This window comes from Schistocerca serialis, chromosome 8 (genome assembly GCF_023864345.2).
Source record: "Schistocerca serialis cubense isolate TAMUIC-IGC-003099 chromosome 8, iqSchSeri2.2, whole genome shotgun sequence".
Lineage (NCBI taxonomy): Eukaryota > Metazoa > Arthropoda > Insecta > Orthoptera > Acrididae > Schistocerca > Schistocerca serialis.
Window position 1 is genome coordinate 212,941,567 of NC_064645.1, and position 12,418 is coordinate 212,953,984.

Consider the following 12,418-nt stretch of genomic DNA (forward strand, 5'->3'; position numbering starts at 1 on the left):
TACTGCTGACTGTATCAAAACATATCTCAAACATTGTTGTATGTGTTGCCAATAAACTTAAAAAAAAAGTGAGAAATTTAATTTATCGATGAACAAGTGAAAAAAGGACTGAAATGTTCAACAAAACAGACTTTATTACCGTAGTGTGAGATCTCAACGCGAAAGACGAAGTCAGTCAACTGAAAACGCAGTAGTATTTTGTGGAAAACATCTCAATGAAACCGGAAGGAGCGAATTACCTACTTCCTGAAAAAAATGAGCAGAAGATGTTCTGAATTTTAAATTTAATTTTTTTCCTTAAACTTCTCCGGATATCACTGCTGAAATTACATATTTCAGGTTGCAAAAATATTTCACAGAAATTATTAAAATACACGGTGCAACCAAATAAGAGGGTAACATTTTTGAAACACTGTAGCAATCTCCAGTGTTCTAGGAATAGCCTGTTTGATTAGTAATCAAAAACTTTTTCGGTCCCGGTTTCGAACAACGCCTTTTAAATGTTGCAAAAAAATCATCAGCAACGGCTGCCGATGATCTTACATACAATAAGTCACCCTCATTTAGACAATGACCTCGTCAAAAGCGCGGAGAAACGGAAAGAGGGGCGGAAAAATGTCCCTAAAGATGGAAGAATCAGCAATAATTAACGACATGAGGATGCAGAAAGCAACGGAAACCACTGCACTAAAGACACATAATGTATGCTCGTAGGACAAGTGGCCAAAATTTGAAAAAGTGTCGTGATGATCTCTCCATTGGCAAAAGATTCCTCAATAGTCCCCCATTCGGATCTCCGGGAGAGGACTGCCAAAGGCGAGGCGACCAGGAGAAAAAGACTGTATAAACAATGAAAGAATAACTTTCTATGAGTCAGAGGGTATAATGTCAAAAGTATGACGTGGTAGAGAAGCTAGAAAATGTGTAAAGGGACACACAAAGGATCAGTATCGGTAATGTGTGTGTCAGTGAAGTGAAGTGGAAGGACAAGGGTTTCTGGTTAGATCAGTATAGGATAATATCACCAGCAGCAGATAATTGTATAAGGGGAATGGGATTCGTTACGAACCGGAAGGTAGGACAGAGAGTGTAATGGACAATATGAGACAGGTAGTAGGAATGAGAGAGGGGAAAGACTAATTGAATGCTGCAATTAATTCAGCTAGTAATTGCGGAAAAACTGTTCGAGGATTACAAGAGGAGGAACTGTACTTAGAAAAGGACGGAAGATACGGAAAGATTTCAGTCATATTGCATCATGGTCGGGCAGAGATTCCGACATCATACACTGAACTGTAAGGAGTACCCAGGAGCAGATACAGATTCAGATCACGATTTAGAACTGATGAAGAGTAGGCTGAAGTTTAGAGACCATGGGAAGAAGAAGTGGGGTAAGAACGCACTAGAGAATGAATGGATTGTATTGTATTAAACTGGGGACCTAGAAACAACGGTGAGGCTTCGTCCCGCCATAGCCCTCAGGGGTTCACAACCCCACAGCAGTCCACCCCCCTCCCCCAACCCCCCACCCTGCTCGACACTAATCCGCCGGGCGGATTCGTGCTGGAGACCGGTTTGCCTTTCCGCTCGGGAATGCGCAGCTAACAAGACGGGCTTAATGAAGTGATACTCTTGAAGTTCTCTGAGACTATAGACACTGCGATAATAATTAGTTCAGTAGGCAATTAAGTTGAAGAGGAATGGTTGTCTCTAAAAAGGACAGTCTCAGAAACTGGTACTAGGAGAGTAACTGCGAAAAAACCATGAGTGACAGAAGAAATACATCAGTTGATAGACGAGAGAAGGAAGCACAAAAACGTTCAGGGAAATACAGGGTTACAGTAATACAAGTCACTTAGGAATGAAATAAACAGGAAGTGCAGAGCAGCTAAGGCGAAATGGCTCCATGAAAAATGTAAAAAAACAAAACAAAAAAAGAGAGAAATGATTGTCGGAAGGACTCACTCAGCATATAGAAAAGTAAAAAAAGCAGAAGGGGTACACATCAAGAGTGCAATGGGAATTCCACTGTAATGTGCAGAGTAGAGAGAGGGTTGGTAGAAAGAGTTCATTGAAGGACTATGTGAGGACAACAAAACACTGTTCACGTTGTGTGGAGAAAATACGAGTCTGGCGATATACCATCAGTTTTCAGAAAAACATGATCCACACAATCCCGAAGATTGCAAGACCTGACATATGCGAGAACTGTCCAAGTTGCTGATAAGAGTATTATACAGAAGAATGGGAAAGGAAAGAAAACTGAGGATCTCTAGTTATTGACTAGTGGATTATAGCCTAAAGGCTTAAAATAGTTCGACCGTGAGCAACAAATGAATGCTGAACGGTTAATATTTGCACGGGAGTTGTTTCATATCAAATCCAACAAATCTAATTAGGATGTCAGGTAGCAATAATCGGAACATACTTTGTTGTTAATATTCTATACCTTTTGTCTAAACAGCACGAATGAGGTCTGACAAAGTAATAACAGTTATCTCATCACGTATTAATGTCGTCACACGCCAATATTCTTCATGTGGCACTGAATACACAATCTTTACTGCAATCCAAATAGTGGGTGTCCGGCGCGACTGTCGCGAAATCACGGTGCACAAATGAACAAATGAACACATCAAACAAATCAATGAACTTCATTATTTTCATCGTGGCAGCAACACCAGCAACCGTTACGAAATTGTCTAGAATGAAAAACAGCCCACAGTTGCACTAATTATGTTTGTTCTAAACCTTGACCTTGGTTTCAGCTATAAAAATATAGCCTCCTTCAGAAGTCATAAGCAGATGTAGTGGCCTAGGACATATGTAGTTTTACTTATGATCGAAACAGGCTTACGTCTGTTGAAGTTGTTTTATTTTACTGATCTTGACGCAGCCGCTGGGCTAAGACATTTTTCGTTTTTAAAAGCTTATGACTTCTGAAGAAGTCTATATTATTATAGCTGAAACCATGGTCAAGGTTTAGAATAAACATAATTAGTGCTACTCTGGGCTGTTTTTCATTCGAGGCACTCAATTAACGCCATTTACGTATTTGCTGGAGGTCAGGCCCATGGCTTTGGGTGACACACACAACTGTTAAACAATTGTAAACGTGGTCGGCCGTCCTGCCGAAATCCACCCTGCTCGCTTAGCAGCCAACAACTTACTTGCTCGGAGACTCAACACAGACTGCTCTCTCTGGCGCACTGGGCGCACGCTATTGACAGAATCTACTGCGACGTACGAAGGACGGAGATATATTGTTCTCAATACCTAAGGAGCGGTTGACCCCTTACAATGTCCACAGGACTTGCTGGCGTGAAAAAAGCATTTGACAATGTCAAATGTTGCAAGATGCTCGAAATACTGCGAAAAATAGGGGTAAGCTACAGGGAAAGATGGGTAATACGCAATTTGTACAAGAGCCAAGAGGGAAACATAAGAGTAGAAGACCAAGAAAGAAGTGCTCGGATTAAGAAGGACGTAAGACAGAGATGTAGTCTTTCACTCGTAATGTTTAGTCTGTATATCCAAGAAGCTATTACGGAAATAAAAGAAGGATGCAAGAGTGAAGTTAAAATTCAAGTGACAGGGTATCAATGATAGTATTTGCTGATGACGTTGCTATTATCGGAGAAAGTAAAGAAAAATTACAGGATGTGTTGAATGGAATGAACACTCTGACGGGTACAGAAAATGGACTGAGAGTAACTCTAACGGGTAAAGGCTATGGACTGAGAGTAAATCGAAGAAATACGAAAGTAATGAGAAGTAGCAAAAATGAGAAGTGAGAAACTTAACATCAGGATTGGTGAACCCGAAGTAGATGAAGTTAAGGAATTCTGCTGTCTAGGCAGAAAAATAACCCATGACGGAGGTAGCAATGAGGACATAAAAAGCAGACTAGCAATGGCAAAAAGTGCATTCCAGGCCAAGAGAAGTCTGCTAGTACCAAACGTAGTTAATCTGAGGAAGTAATTTGTGAGGTTGTACGTTTGGAGCACACCATTGTGTGGTAGTGACACATGGACTATAGGAAAACCGGAACAGAAGAGGATCGAAGCATTTAACAAGTGGTGCTACAGAAGAACGTTGAAAATTAGGTGACAAGGTAAAATTAGGTAACAAGGAATGAGGAGGTTTTGAGCAGAATCGGCAAGGAAAGGAATGTATGTGAAACACTGAGAAGAAGGAGGGACGGAATGGTAGGACATCTGTTAAGACATCGCGGAATAACTTGTATGGTACTAGAGGGAGCTGTAGAGGGTAAAACCTTATAGGAAGACAGAGATTGGAATACATCCGGCAAATAACTGAGGACGAACGCTACAAGTGCTACTCTGAGATATAGATGTTGGCACAGGAGAGGTATTCGTGGCGTGCAGCATCAAACCAGTCATAAGATTGGTAGCTAAAAAAAAAGTAGATTTCTGAAATATGGCTCAAAGGTACAAACTTCCACTGTAATAATGCACAAGCATTGCGTCCTGCGCACCCTTGGGCTTGGCGATGCTTCAAACAGTATGGTGTCGACACATGCAAGAAGAAGACCAGTTGCCCAACGTCGCCGTGGACGTGTCGCACGATAGTAAGGTGGTGATACTTCTTTTTACCCAAATTTCCCCCATTTATTTTGATTATTCTCCCGTGGATGGCGTTCGGAACTGCGACATCCGGCTTTCCATAGAGGAAATGATTTTAGGTTTGTTTTAAAACTTACTTTGCTAGTTGTCAGACGTTTTATGTAAATGCAAAAATATTAAAATAATTGGAGCTTCATATTGAATGTAGTGTGTTTCCTCAAAATTAAGGGAGGCGCCGTTTTCAGAGAAGCATTTAACAGTTCTTTAAAAAACATCATTAACGGTGTCTTCTGTTTCTTTATTTCTAATGGTATTTATTACAACAGCAGCTGCAATTCTGCTTATTGAATGTGATGTGGAAGGTCATTCAGATATATAAAGAATAGAAGTGGAACCAACATTGAACCCTGTCGGACTCCCTTTGCGACTTCTCCCCAGTCTCTAAAATTTTCTACGTTTCGAGTATTGCCTGAAATATTCGGCACAATGGTTTTCATTTCGTTAGTTAAGTGTGATTCAAACCAATTGTGTGTAAAGCCATCACTTCGATACAAATTAAATTCTAGGATTGTAAAATGACATAAGCCATCAAACACTTTAGAAAGAGGACAAAAATACCAACGGCGAATGGGTTAATATATAAATAGCATTCTCAGTCGAGTAACCTGTTTGGAATCCAAACTGTGATATGCTAAGCAAATTATTTCTACTTAAATGTGTAATGTGGGGGTGACAATGTGAAGTGGTGACATGTGGTCCGAAAACGACCCGTTGGTTCTTCTGTAGTGTGATTAGTTACTATGAAATACTCTGAAAGTATGAAGTGTACGCTGTCTCCTTTTTGGGTGAGAATGAGCACTGCAATGGGACAGTAATTTTGCCAGTTTGTTTCGGTTGGTTGGTTGATTTGGGGAATGAGCCAAACAGCGAGGTCATCGGCCCCATTGGATTAGGGAAGGATGGGGAAGGAAGTCGTCCGTGCCCTTTCAAATGTACGATCCCAGCATTTGCCTGAAGCGATTTTGGGAAATTGGGAAACCTAAATCGGGATGGCTGTACACGAGTTTGAACAGTCGTCCCCCCGGATGCGAGCCCAGTATGCTAACCACTGCGCCACCTCGCCCGGTAGTTTGTTTCGGGGCCAAAGATCATACGACTCCTTAACAGGTATAATCTTATATGAAAGGTTCAGCACAGTAAGACAAGTATTACAGCTATAAAGTGTCAACATGTTTTGCGACAGCGTAACTCACTGTGTGCAGATGCTAAAACAGAACTTCGTCCAACTACCCACCGATCGCCGCTTCATCCTCAGCTGTTAGCCGTCACTGGATGTAGTCAGCACACAACTCTCCCGGTCGTTGTCAGCATTCGTGACCAGAGCCGCTACTTTTCATCAAGTAGCTCCTCAACTGGCTTCACAAGGGTTGAGTGCACATCACTAGCCAACAGCGCTCAGCAAATGCGGACCGCCATCCATCAAAGTGTCACCCATCCAAGTGCCTGCCAAGCCCAACAGCGTTTAACTCCGTGATTTGACAGCAACCAATGTTGCTTTGTCGCAAGGCCGTTGACGCATTGCGCGCAGATATCTTTACTACATTAATACAGTATTTGAGAATATGAATGAACTCCAGCTAGCCGTTTTGCTATCCCGAATAACGCGACGACTCTGCACGCATCTGTTTGTAATGAAAGCAGTTTGGCATCGTAGGATGGCGGTTAAAAACGCGGAAGCCCGTCTCCATGCGCGAATTGCGTCGCGGCATGCCTCGGTCCACCAAGAGACTGGGACACAACGTGGTAAAGAGGAAGGGCGAGGAATGGAATGTTCTGCAGCAGTAAGGATAACGTTTGTGAGATATTCCACTTGGTCATCACAAATGGGGAAATATTGCTCTTTGAGGGTCGCCAGGAGGACTAAAGCTGCTATTCAGTCTTAGTAAGCTGCCATTTGGGTGTGCACGCAGATGGGGTAGGAGTCAACAAACGGATAGCACACGGGAAATGGTCGCTCAAGTAAGAAAAAAACGGACCACTCAAGACGATGGTCAAGCTGGGCAGTGCAGAAGGATAGGTCCAAATGGGAATAGGTGTGCGAGGAGTCGGAAAAGAAAGTGGCTGCCCCAGTGTTAAGGCAGGTTAAGTTGGTTAAGAAGGTCAGCCAAACGAGTACCTCTCTGACAGGTCCTGGGAGAACACCAAAGGGGATGATGCACTTTAATGTCACCAGGTAGCAGAAATGGGGGAGGTAGCTGCCCAGTAATCTGAAGGAAGTCTGCCCTGGTGACATAGAATGATGGAGGTTGGTTGGTTGTTTGGGGAAGGAGACCAGACAGCGTGGTCATCGGTCTCAATGATGGAGGGACATAAATGGTACAGAGGGGGAAAGTCAGGTGGGGATGGAAAAGGGGAAAGCAACAGTGTGAAGGTGGGAAGTTAGGGAGATGGGTTGACTATGAATGTCATCCTATATGAGCAGTATGACACCCCATGAGATGGAATGTTGACCTCAGGGGAAGGTCAAAACTGACTGGTAATATATGTGAAAGCTCAAAATGGTCGTGAGGGCACAATTTCGTTTCCTGAAGGCAGAGAACAAGGGACGCCTCGATGCTAAAAGCATCCTCTTTTTGAGACCGAAGGCCGCGAACGTTTCATTGGAGGAGAGTCATGATGAGGAAGAGATGTAGGGTGTCACTTGGCAGCTGCCGACTGTCAGCCTGTGAATATTCACTACTACAGGGCACAGAAACAGGAGGATCCTGCCCCATGGGGTCCACAGAAGCATCAGCTTGCTTGTGCAGTTGGTCTGTGGAGTCCAATGCTGAAATACGGTTGGTGGTGCACACCAGTAACACAGAGGCCAGCCGGGCTAATGTATCACGTGGCGACACCATCGAAGAGTATCTGCGAGTTGACGAAGGAGTAGGCCATTTGCCTTTGGTGGACTTCTTCGAGACTTTACATTCAGAGGAAGACTCGGTTGTTGGTTGGCTGGAGGGACGTAGGAAGTCTTCGCAGGAGTACTTCTTCTGTCCTTTCTGGCCTACCAGTTGTGTAGCTGGTGGCTTCGTCCCTTGAGGGTAGAGACTGATGGCTTGTTGCACAGCTGGACTGGGGGATGGCGATGCTACCTTGACACTGGGTGATTTCACAACCTCAGAGCTGAATTGGAGGTCGCATGTCTGCTTGGCCATGTCTGTCATGGAGCGAGAAGTAACAAGAACAGAACAATAGGTGCCAGAGGGGAGAACACAGGGTTTGTGGCTAGCCAATAACTTGCGAGCGACTAGGTGAGGCACTTATTCTTGTACCTGGATCTCTTGGACAGCCTACTCATCAAGATACATGGGAAAATACTGAAAGGAGGCGGCATGGCCGCCATTGTAGTTGATACAGCCAGAAGAAGGAGACGGACAGTCACCCTCATGCGGATCCCTTCAACAGGTTACACGTTTGGCTGGGTGTCGAGAAGACGTTCTAGTGTGGTTGAAACGATGACACTGGTAGCAGCATATCGGGTTCAGAATGTACAGACAGACTGTTATAATTTCATAGCATGCTTTGATCTTTGACGGAAGCACCACTCTAAGAGTGAGAAAAAGAACATGGGTGGGCACAAAGGAGGAATCTAACTCTCTCATTACATGATGGATGGCAATGACACCCTAGTCAGAGTGGTAAGATAGGATTTTGGCCTCCGTTAGACCATCGAGCAACCTAGATACAATGGCCTAATAATTATTGCATGTCTCTCAGTTTACTGCTTAGGTAAATTTCTGTGACTCTGTGACAATTCGTCATTTTTTCTTAAATGAAAAATGAACAGATTTAACGTATTTTTAGTTTTTCCATATCCATGACAAACATTTCACTTAGGATCTGTGGTTATGGGAATTAAGATGTCTCTTTTTTTGTAAATGCGTATTATGTATTCTTGTTCCATGAGAATTCTTACATCCTTGAAGATCTCCTCACTGTGGATATATGGAGCAAAAGTATATTCAATTTAATGTAGTGGCAATTCTCGTGGTCCACCATCCTTCCCTACCTCGGTGCCACGTGAGACAAAATCAAGACAGCCTTGTCTGGCTGCAATAAAAAGGCAGTTACTGATTTCGAGAGCCAGTGCTCCGAGCTATTCTTCCGTTCCGAGCTATTATTTTGTATTTTGACGCCTAATTGCGCTGCGGGTGACTGGACTTGGACAGGCTGTGACAGACCATGACTGATTATGGGTTCAGTGCTAGTTTCCTTCAGGCGTACAAGAGAACTCTTTTGAGAAGTAGGAAATAGGTACTGGCGGAAGTAAAGCTTTGAGGACGGGTAATAGGTGGCTCAGTGGGAAGCTGGCACGGTAGCTCAGCGTGTTCGGTCAGAGTTGTAGCTACCACTGCAATAAAAAAAACTGAGTGAATGGATCAACGAGAACTTGAATGTGTGTCAGAAGACGTCCGCCCCGAACAAATGCAACGAACAGTAACAAACAAAATGAGATAAAAGAAGTGGGTAGAACACTGTCCGCCAAAGGCACGGTTCTGAGTTCGACTCCAGGTCCAGCAAACAGTTTCAATGTACTACAAAACTCCAAATCATGGAAAACATTTTGTGAGCTTGCCGAAGAGTGTTCACGTGGTAATGGCAGGATGGAACTAGCCTTACTCCCTTGCGAGGACCAGTATCGCCTGTTTTCTCCAAAACACAGGATTGCTTACACGTTCTAAGAGTTACCTAGAGAGGACGGCGCCTGTGCTCGACCTATGTGGTACCCACCATTTTGCGCTTTTCGTAATCGAGTTGTCCAGCCACCACGACGCGCCCCGTGGTGGCGTCTATGGAGAAGGCGCCGCCTTCGTTGCCCGCCTCGATCTCGTAGCGGACAGCAGCGTCTAAAAAAATGAACAACTTCAATCAGATTAAAGGCTAAAAAGAATAAGCAGAAAAGTTTATTTAAAAAATGCGATAAAAATTTGGAGAATGTCCATCATATCTAAATAAAACTCTTTGTACATGCCCAGAAAAACGATGAAATCTGTTTCATATAGTAAATATCTCAGTAAGGCACATGCAGGCTAGGACACTATACCCCAACGGAACAAATAGTTCTGTCACGGGAAAAGCCACTTGTAACACTATTACACAGGGACACAGGGAACTGTGCATATAGTATAAACGTCATAAACGTGCCTACGTTCTTCAACTGTCGTATAATGTTACCCCTTTTACAGGATGTGACTGTGATGTATACTAATGAATGTGGAAATGAGATTATTAGTCCGTTTTTTGTCCGTTTTTTAAAGTGTTTTCTAGCTGTTACGAAGAAACGCAGTAAAACTGGAGTAATACTGAATCTAAGACCTTTCCGAACCAAATTTATTAAGTGGTCTGTGTAATGGATTTCTGGTCGCCAGCCTACCTAGGCAAATAAGTGGTTAAGTTTCAGAAAAGCAGAAGAAGCAAATTTGGCCTATCTTCCCGTTGTTCCCTAACATAACTACACAAATGAATATAACGTTTCAGGATACGGCTCTGAGAAAGAAAGTCTTTTAGTTACTACACACACACACATATAAAGCTTTGATCTAGAAACGTTGCGAATTTTTGATCGTCACTAAGTGCTAAGAAAATTTTGGCCGTGGGGTGGGTGGAGGGGTGACTTCTATGTTTGCATTTTGTATAACCAACAAATTAAATACATAAATATTCTAATAGCATAATATAAAGATTTAAATTTAGTAATACATTTTGTGTATACCAGGCCGTAACAAATGATCTGTCAAAAGCCGAAGGTAGGGTGTGGTAACTCTGTATTGCCATTCCTTATTTTTATGCAATCCTGCTTCTCTGTTACTAAGCCACATAAGTAATTTTCATCTCATAACTCTCTGTACCTTACTAAACTTCACTTATAACTGAAAGAATTTCATCTTTATTTTACACAAAACTTAAATGGCAAAACGTCAGTTTTTATGCACGACATGTTCGTCTTTCTAGCAAAACTTCTTTACTCACTTTCACTTTACTTGTTACAACAAAGAGAGAAAGAATATTAAAATCATTAAATTTGTCTGAAGACATCTGCTTGCGTACTTAAGCAAAATCACCACTTCTACTTCGTAAATAATACAGTACTGTTACCTGCACTTTAAAAGTTAGTCCATAGCAATTACTTTTAGACATTTATTTACAGTTTCATGGCAAGATATTGCCTGCTCCATACGAGTGCTGCCTCTTTCACTGCTGCCTAAAGACTGTCCAAAAAAAAAAAAAAAAAAAAAAAAATCACCCAAGCCACCTTTTACGCTTCCCATAGTAACTTTCGTGCAGTACTAAAGCATTACATCTTTTACATAAAACATATCCTACACATTATCCCTAAGGGTGGTTTACCATTACATACAAATCACAACTTGCCGAGCCGGCCGGTGTGGCCGTGCGGTTAAAGGCGCTTCAGTCTGGAACCGCGTGACCGCTACGGTCGCAGGTTCGAATCCTGCCTCGGGCATGGATGAGTGTGATGTCCTTAGGTTAGTTAGGTTTAAGTAGTTCTAAGTTCTAGGGGACTGATGACCACAGCAGTTAAGTCCCATAGTGCTCAGAGCCATTTGAACCATTTTTGAACAACTTGCCCAAATGTATATAATTACATACATGAGGTCTATGGCGTCTTGTCACAGTCCGCTCCCCCCCCCCCCCCCCCCCCCATCCCCCAGAGGTACGACTCCTTCCTCGGGCGCCGGCCGGTGTGGTTGTGGCCGTGCGGTTCTAGGCACTTAAGTCTGGAACCGCATGACCGCTACGGTCGCAGGTTCGAGTCCTGCCTCGGGCATGGATGTGTGTGATGTCCTTAGGTTAGTTAGGTTTAAGTAGTTCTAAGTTCTAGGTGACTGATGACCACAGATGTTAAGTCCCATAGTGCTCAGAGCCATTTTTGAACTTCCTCGGGCATCGGTGTGTGTCGTCCTTAGCCTTAGTTAGTTTAAATTAGATTAAATAGTGTGTAAGCTTAGGGAACGATGACCTCAGCAGTTTGGTCCCGTAAGACCTTACCACAAATGTCCAAATTTTTTACCACACGAACATTTTCATTTCATTAATCATTGACAAAATAGTATTCTTTACCAAAAAGAATGGCTCTGAGCACTATGGGACTCAACTTCTAAGGTCATCAGTCCCCTAGAACTTAGAACTAGTTAAACCTAACTAACCTAAGGACGTCACACACATCCATGCCCGAGGCAGGATTCGAACTTGCGACCTTAGCGGTCTGGCGGTTCCAGACTGCAGCGCCTAGAACCGCACGGCCACTTCGGCCGGCAGTATTCTTTACATGAGTTACAATCATACATTAGCAAAGCATTATATTGTCGCATACTTCAATAATTAGATGACTTATTGAATAATAATGTTAGAAATTTAGCTCAACGAGATGAGCAATGACTGTATCTGTTATTGCTTATAAGGGTTGAGACATAGCTCCTGAAACGTGAGATGTGTCGGAAACGGCCGTTCTATTACACAGAGAGACCGAGGGCCTTGGTTCTACCTGCGGTAACCATGCTGTTACCGAACTCAAGGAACATTAATTCAGCAGCACAAATTTACCGCCGTTCACTCTGATCAACCAAAACATTACGACTAGTGAACACCGCGAGAATGGATGCCGCCTGGTGCCCTCGCGGTCACGTGGCGCGGCAATGAAAACATAAATGGCAGTCAAATGAAAACAGACAGATGGAAAAAGTAAGTTAACTAGAGGGTGTTCCATTTATAGGAAAACCGTACGCGCGTGTCTGTGTTTGCCAGCCACCGGAGCCGCACAAGCTGGT

The 12,418-nt window shown here is 43.2% G+C and overlaps 1 pseudogene; it reads right to left on the reverse strand.

Annotated features, from left to right (window-relative positions):
- LOC126416929 (neural-cadherin-like) overlaps positions 1-12,148 on the reverse strand; it is a 183,179-nt pseudogene extending 171,031 nt beyond the window's left edge.
- Between the last annotated feature and the right edge of the window lie 270 nt (positions 12,149-12,418).